The sequence below is a fragment of the Haliotis rufescens genome, unplaced genomic scaffold (genome assembly GCF_023055435.1).
Source record: "Haliotis rufescens isolate VD_foot unplaced genomic scaffold, xgHalRufe1.0.p SCAF_10, whole genome shotgun sequence".
Taxonomy (NCBI): domain Eukaryota; kingdom Metazoa; phylum Mollusca; class Gastropoda; order Lepetellida; family Haliotidae; genus Haliotis; species Haliotis rufescens.
Window position 1 is genome coordinate 37,560,541 of NW_025963780.1, and position 8,050 is coordinate 37,568,590.

At 39.7% G+C, this 8,050-nt stretch overlaps 2 long non-coding RNA genes across 3 annotated transcripts; one reads left to right on the plus strand and one right to left on the minus strand.

Moving 5' to 3' along the window:
* Positions 1 to 1,560: 1,560 nt before the first annotated feature.
* LOC124131166 lies at positions 1,561 to 3,430 on the plus strand. Its single transcript, XR_007219830.1, has 2 exons — positions 1,561 to 1,723; positions 2,660 to 3,430. It is a non-coding gene; the product is annotated as an uncharacterized LOC124131166 (long non-coding RNA).
* A 1,543-nt stretch (positions 3,431 to 4,973) lies between these two features.
* Positions 4,974 to 7,796, minus strand: LOC125377810. 2 transcript variants are annotated; one of them, XR_007219832.1, is made up of 3 exons: positions 7,377 to 7,796; positions 6,722 to 6,814; positions 4,974 to 6,416 (listed from the first exon to the last, which is right to left on the minus strand). It is a non-coding gene; the product is annotated as an uncharacterized LOC125377810 (long non-coding RNA). The 2 variants fall into 2 exon arrangements; XR_007219831.1 differs by having other exon boundaries at positions 7,373 to 7,796.
* Between the last annotated feature and the right edge of the window lie 254 nt (positions 7,797 to 8,050).

Below are 8,050 nucleotides of genomic sequence, written 5' to 3' on the forward strand. Positions count from 1 at the left end.
GGGTGTCACCAACGTTGTAAAGGTCTTCCATCTGTGACCCCTTGGCTTTCCTCTGACGCTGTCTCTGACGCTGACTTAAAGTCATTTGCAGGATAATAGGAAGGTAACTATGTCACCTAAGTAATTGCATCCCGGAAAACTATGATGATGGGTACGAATTAATCCCATCAATCCCATTGCTCTGGCCATGTTTCTAGCTTGTCAGCACCAACCGCGCGTGTAAATTTCACCAAAGTGGTAAATGTCTTTGACTTGTATCACTTCTGGGTGTCCTCTTTCATCGCAACACACCGTGATTTAACTGAAATACTGTTCAATGCGACGTTAAGCCAAACTTACTCATTAGTTTCTGTTTAAAAAAAACCATGAGTATTCTTTAAAGTCGCTTTCAGCAACATTCCAGCAATATCACAGCGGGGGATACCACACATTATACCCATGTCGGGAATCGAACCCGTGTCTTAGGCGTGACGAGCGAACGCTTTAACCACTAGGCTACCCCACCGCCCTTAAAAACCCCATGAAAGTACAACTAAGCGTATCATAATTAACAGACTTGTGGCCTCATTTTCTTATCGACTGTACTTATATACCATGTCGTTTTCAGGATAAAACAGAATATGGTGCATATATTCTTCATGTAGTTAAAATTACACATCGAGTTGGATGGTAAATAATATCGATCGAGGTCATAGATATAGTATGTGTGATATCTGAAAACCTTTTGTTATGAGGAGTATCAGATGTGTTCATTGAATATTTGCCTATTTTGAACACAACACGAAGTAGTAAGTATGCCATGAGTCGAAAAGGCTGATCTGAGGGTTACTCGAACACGTGCAGGTCTTTAACCCAAGCAAATGTGTATGGGACAAACTAATAATGATAGAACAAAAATTTAGGCGTAATTTCCAAAATTGCAAGTGTATGAAAGAAAAATGGTTAGCTGTCCATTTGAACATATCTGATAGTTTTCATAACAATATTTAAAGTTTTATAATATGATATTTCCCAATGGGAGCAACATTCCTTATCGTACGTCATATTGATTAATAAGCTGTTGATTTTGGACAGAAAATTGATACGAAATACTTTTGCAGTTAAGTTGGTTGGTTGGTTGGTTTGTTGTTTAACGCCGCACTCAGCAATATTCCAGCTATATGACGGCGGTCTGTAAATAATCGAGTCTGGACCAGACAATCCAGTGATTAATATCATGAGCATCGATCCACGCAACAGGGATCGATGACATGCATCAACCAAGTCACCGATCCCGTTAGTCGCCTCTTATGACAAGCATAGTTACCTTTTGGCAAGCATGGGTTGCTGAAGACCTATTTTACCCCGGCGTCTTCACGGGCCTTATGCAGTTTAGAGCGTACTTTTTTTTACATAAAAACATATCCTCATACTATTGTCACACAATGTTTACAGCGACACGATTTACAGGGGTGAATTCCATCCATGTTAGGATCTCAGGTTCCGCTGGTTATTTCGTGTAGATTTCTCGAGTCTTGTTGTGCACTCCTATCAGCTGCTAAACCTGACTTATCTGATCTGTTGACCTTGCGACTGGTTGGATTCGCGTCGTTGTCAGCATGTTTATTGTTGTATAATTCCTTCTGTTTACACTGGCAGCAGCATCAACGAAGAGAGGGTACGGCGTCAACAACCACGTGTTCCTCTGTAACGACACGTACGCGTTAACGGAGTCGTCATGGTGGTAAGATAGCAGCGTTCTTTATAGATCCACAATCAACACCTTTACTATTCAGACTACAGTCCCGATACGTCTTCAGGGTGTTATACGTCATGCCTTTATGCAATTACACATTGGAATTTATATTTGCGATTTATCTCGTCTGAAAAATGATTTTGATGTCACTTTCCCGAACTAGAAATACTCGACTTCTTTCTTAATCTTTTCACGGCAAGTTTCAATTCCCGCGATTGTCGAGCCACCGTTGTGGCTTGTTTGTTTCTGATCGACTGGTATCTGGTCGTGCGCTATTTTGTCTTTTCCTTCCAATGAAATCAAGGGGCGGTCGGGTAGCCTAGTGGTTAAAGCGTTTGCTCGTCATGCCGAAAACCCGGGGTCGATTCCCGACATGGGTACAATGTGTGAAGCCCATTTCTGGTGTCCCCCGCCGTGATATTGCTGGAATATTGCTAAAAGCGGCGTAAAACCATACTCACTCACTCTAAAGAAATCTGTGGATAATCGAGACTGGTTATAATCTGGCGTTGACATTTCATATTTGAATTATGCACTATTCATGAAGGGTGTTTGTTGGGGTGGCACATGCTTCACACATTGCACCAATTGAACTCAATTTATCCTCGTAACAAGCGCACGACTTGACCACTAAATTACTCCACCACTCTGTAAGCCGTTTGTGTAAGGTAAGGTGACACAAATCCCCTACCCTCTGGGGTTGTAAGTGAGTGAGTGAGTGAGTTTGGTTTTACGCCGCTTTTAGCAATATTATAGCAATATCTCGGCGGGGGACACCAGAAATGGGCTTCACACATTGAACCCATGTCGGGAATCAAACCCGGGTCTTCGGCGTGACGAGCGAAAGCTTTAACCACTAGGCTACCCGACCGCCCCTCCGCTGTTGTAGTGTCCTTGCCTCTATAACATAATATTATGTTGCAGGTACAACTGGAGAACGAACTATATCGACTTTATCCACGAGGGCTGCACTCCGAGGGGGGAGTTCGTTCCAATGGTTTGGAGTTTCCAGATTAACTACACCCAGCATATATCTCACTCGTTTAACTACATCCTGGGATATAACGAACCAAATGAACGCGACCAATCAAATGTCACTCCTCAACTTGCTGCTTCTCATTGGCCAGAAATCGAAAAACTTGGGCAGGACAAACTGCTCGTAAGCCCCGCCCCTGCTCGATGCAATGGCTGGCATCTTTGCTTCAAGGAACCCACCGATTGGCTGGACGAGTTTTTCAAGGCATGTAATGGCTGCCGGGTTGACTTCCTGGCTGCGCACACATACAATTGTGACCCGGATAACGACATGCGCTATCTGGAGTCTCTGTACAATCGGTACGGTAAACAAATATGGCTGACAGAGTTTTCCTGTCCGAAGACAATGTCTGTGCAAAAAGAACTGGATTACATGAAGCAGATAGTACCTAGACTTGAAGCGGCGCCATTCATATACCGGTATGCGTGGTACATCACCCGACAGCCTGATACTGACTATCTCACATCGGCTGTCAACCTGCTGAAACCAAACATATCTGAGTTGACGTATCTAGGACACGTGTACAACTCACTGCCGGGGGTGTAGAGTTTAATATGACCCAAATACTGTCTAGATTTCGTATACAGGGTTATGACACTATAATGCCTTGATTTGATTTTATGATTTCTATGTAACATTAATATAATTCTGGAAAAATTCCGAATGTTATATGCAATTATTTACGTTTTTAGACTCGTATTGCTGAATCTGTCAGAATTACGTTTTTAAAGAAAACATGAAATATCTGCTTAATATCATCAAGATAAGGGGGCTAGGGTGGCCCAGTCGTCTAAGGCGCCGCGACTCGCTGTGCCGAGATGCGTCCCTTGGGTACGCCAGAAACCTATGATTGTGGGTTCGAATCCCGGTTCGCCCCGATTATGTTTCTAGGCTTGTCAGCACCATACCCGTGCTCGTGGGTTTCACCGACGCGGTAAACGTCTGAGACCTGCATCACTTCGGGCTTTCCTCCCACATTAAGCTGACACGCCGTGATATAACTGGAATAATGTTAAAAGCAGCGCTAAACCCAACTCACTCACTCACTCATCAACATAAAAAAAACAAGAATTTGTGTAAGGAAATGTAGAGTTTAAAGATCATAAATCGACAAAAGTAAGTGTGGATTTTATGTAATTTATTATTGAAAAAATCAAAATAACATTTTCAGATATTTATGTCCGCGCATTAAAGCGGGACCCGAATGGGGTCTTGATCTTAATTGAAGGGAATTCTGTCAAAGAATATTTGTGCAAAGTTTCATGCTTTTATCACGATTTGAACAATAACCCCTAAAATGAGGGCTTATCCGCTGGACTAGTGTGGGTATACGTGAATGAATTTAATTTTATTGATTACAAATAGGCTGTCAATAAACGGACAATACACAAATTTTCAATAAAAATAGAGACGAATAGTATCTTGCATATTAATAATCGCTCCCTGTTTTTGTCAATTTGTACATGTATCGGATTACCTATAATAAGTCATCCAAGCGTTCTGAAATGAAAAGATGTCGTCTTGTTAGTAAATGACATGGCTGTTCGTATATTTACTAGTGGTCTACGTTCTGTATCAATCTCATTAAAATCAGATCTGAATTGAATTGAATAATGTTTGCGTTAATGAGTGAGTGAATGAGTATGGTTTTTACGCTTCTTTTATCAATATTCCCGCAATATCACGGCGGGGGGCATCACAAATGGGCTTCACACATTGTACCTATGTTTGGAATTGAACCCGGGTCTTCGGCGTGACAAGTGAACGCTTCAACCACTAGGCTACCCGACCGCCCCTTGCGTTTATGAAGGTATAAAAGTTAAAATCGGTATGCGTAAGGTAGCGGATTTACGCAAAGTGTGCACATCGGTTTTCACGTTTATACCTCCATAAATGCAAAAATATATATTTAGGTCAGATATATAACAACGGTCTGTAAATTATCGAGTCTGGACCAGACAATCCAGTGACTGACATCATGAGCATCGATCCACGCAATTGGTTTTCTTTGGTTTGTTTGTTGTTTAACGCCGCACTCAGCATTTTCCAGCTATATGACGGCGGTTTGTAAATGATCCGAGTCTGGACAATCTTGTGATTGATATCATGACCATCGATCTACGTAATTGGGATACAATGGCATACATCAACCGAGTCACCTTTTATTAATAAATAAGTAAAAAATAACAACTTCACAGAGGGTTTATTTAATAAATAACGCACAAAAAACTGTAGACAGCAATACGAAGTCCATGATATCATCCAGCGCATTACTGCAACACACGCGAAAATTATTGTTTAGCCAATTCAGTACCATGGAATGACATGCAATATAAACTGAAGGGCAAAAGAAAGTGAACCGATTTTGTTTTTCATGTAGCAGAAAATTGAAAAAAGGAGAAAGATCACTAATTTCAGCAACAGTTTCTTTAAAGGTATCTGTGGCTTGGCAATTTTGTACAATAATAAATTGGTTCAATGAAGACCGGGTTAAGAAATGAATCTGCAAACACATGACCCCTACCGTGTTTGAAATGTATTTTTTCTAAGCTCCAAGCTAACAATTTCACGCTGTGACAACGTTGTGACAACGTTGTGACAACGTTGTGTTTACGTTGTGGTAACGTTGGGGATGTTACGTCAGTATAACGTTATTCTGTGGACTCCCATTTATGTTGTCACAACGTCATGGCCTAACGTTGTGTTACGTCATATTCACGTCGTCACAACGTTGTGATGACGGTGTATTTTACGTTGTGGGAACGTTGTATTTTTACGTTGAGGGAACGTTATAATAATGCGTTCCTACAACGTTATTCCGTGTACTACAATGGACGTTGTCACAACGACGTGAAATAACGTTGTTACAACTTGAAGGATGAAATACGTTGTGACCATTCCCTACTAAAATGTCGTAAAAACAACCCCAAACATGTTCCGGAAATGTTTTAGAATATGCTTTAGTCACGTGATTGTGTATGATTCGAGATACCTTTTACCAATGTTTAATACCAGGGCGTCGAATAGCCCAGTTAACAGTTTGATCGTGTTTTACTGACAATGTTCAAAACGTAAAAACACCACTGAGCTGTTAACTAGATAGATATGACTATAACAAAGTCAGACACCATTACCCTTTAGGCAAGTACTGCCGGAAACAAAATAAGAATGGCAGAGATTGTAAGGGGTTGACCATAGGATATTTTCGGGGGAGGTTCGGGTCCTGGAATTTTATCGAAAAAATATATTGTCACCGAAAATTCTTGACAAAAATAATTACGGTTCAGACTGGTGAAAAAAATGCCTGCCACAAAAAATGACATAGATCTAGTTGCAAGGTGCTTATCTTCAAGGTCATAGAGTTAAATAAAATCATATATCTGCTTTTGTAGCTGTGACCGAAAAAAATGTAATCTCCATAGAAAAGTTCCAGGTCCCCACCCCCTTGAATATTAAATGGTCGGTCTCTAATCAACTCCATATAGTATACTTCAACTTTCAGTCATGCGAAGTCACCATTCAGCAAAGAACTCCAAGACACATTTGTGTTGACATTTTAATATTTTTAGATAATTGAAAATTTATACACTTTTCGAAATTATTGAATGCCAGAATCTTCTTTCTTTGGTGTTCACTTCCACTTCCCTGAAATACAAACAACTTAATAAATCTCGAGCAGGTATTTGAAAGATACTATATGACGAGAAACATTCATTTGGAGATAAGGCTTTATCAATATTCAAACAATAATGTATAATGCAAGTGTCTGATGGAAACAAATTTTAACATTCATTCAGAGACATCAAGAACCAGGTTGAATACAAAACGTGGTACGAACATAGATTTATATAAATTGATCTACATTCTTCGCATTCATTTAAAGCAAAAAAATCCCCACCAATTAACACTGATATAGACAATGAAATGTAACTGTAAACAATTGTACTTACGTTAACATAATTCACAGCCCAGGGTTTATTTGGTGTGTTCCTCAATGATTCAACATTTTTCATTTTATCTCCTGGAATGGTCGTGTAAGATGTCTACGATACCCATCAGCAGATTAAAAAAAATGTAAATGCTAAATCAAATTACATGTATATTTATTTTTAAGAAATAAAATCACGTAATATCGCTAACGCATGAAAATCAAACATGACATAATCAACTGATAGGTATATATTTTCTGTTCCTCAATTTATTCATATGAACTATATAATATGCTACCATATATACTAACCATCACATATAATATGCATATATAAATATGAAACACACATTATATGAATATGAAATATACATTAAATGGATATGAAATATATTTAATGTGAATATAAAATATTTAATGTGAATTAGAAATGCACATTATATGGATATGAAATATATTTGATGTGAATATAAAATATTTAATGTGAATATGAAATTCACATTATATGAATACGTATGATGTGAATATGACTCAAAAAGGAACAAAAAACATTATTTGTATATATACATACCAGGACATGTTGAAATGAAATACATTTGAATATGAACTACAAATTTTATTTATGCATATGAAATACATTTAATATGAATAGTAATTATTCCTACATACTTACTTACAAGTACATATTTCCTCCCGAAGTTTCCGAGTACACATATACCGCATCTCGTTGAAAACACGGCCCCGTCAGTGACAAGTATGGGGTGAGAATATGTACATACTTCACCCACAAGTCCTGTGACAGAAGGGGCCCTCGGCGCTCCACCCCCACCGCCTAGCACCCCGAGGGGCGGCTGCGCGGTCGCTGTGGGGGTGTCACGCCTCAGACCGGGGTTTGTGATGAGGTCACATGGTGCTTGTCAGAATGCATGGAAGCATTCTAATGGCGAAGTAAGCGGTTGTATCTCTTGATAATCATTTTCGAAGTAGGCGACATGTTGCTCGAGTATCACCCCGACAAGACGGCTACCGGGCGGAATCCCGACAACAATCTCTCTCGGTTTGGGATAGCAATACTGAAGATGGGTGACGTTTCCACCAGCTTTTATATCTTCTAGGAACACCCTCGTCAGCAATTCCCCACGTCATGTTTGCTTAATCAGGAACGAATGTCAACACAGCAGTTTTATTGCACAACTTGTGTATTGCAACACTTGATAACAAGGGGAGCTTACTCTAGTTAGACTGTTTCAGCGGTTAACCGCTTCATCAAAGGAACATTGGTCGATCAGCATTCATTGATCAATGATCTTATCACTATTGGTTCACTGAGACTGTATACGAGCTACATTGT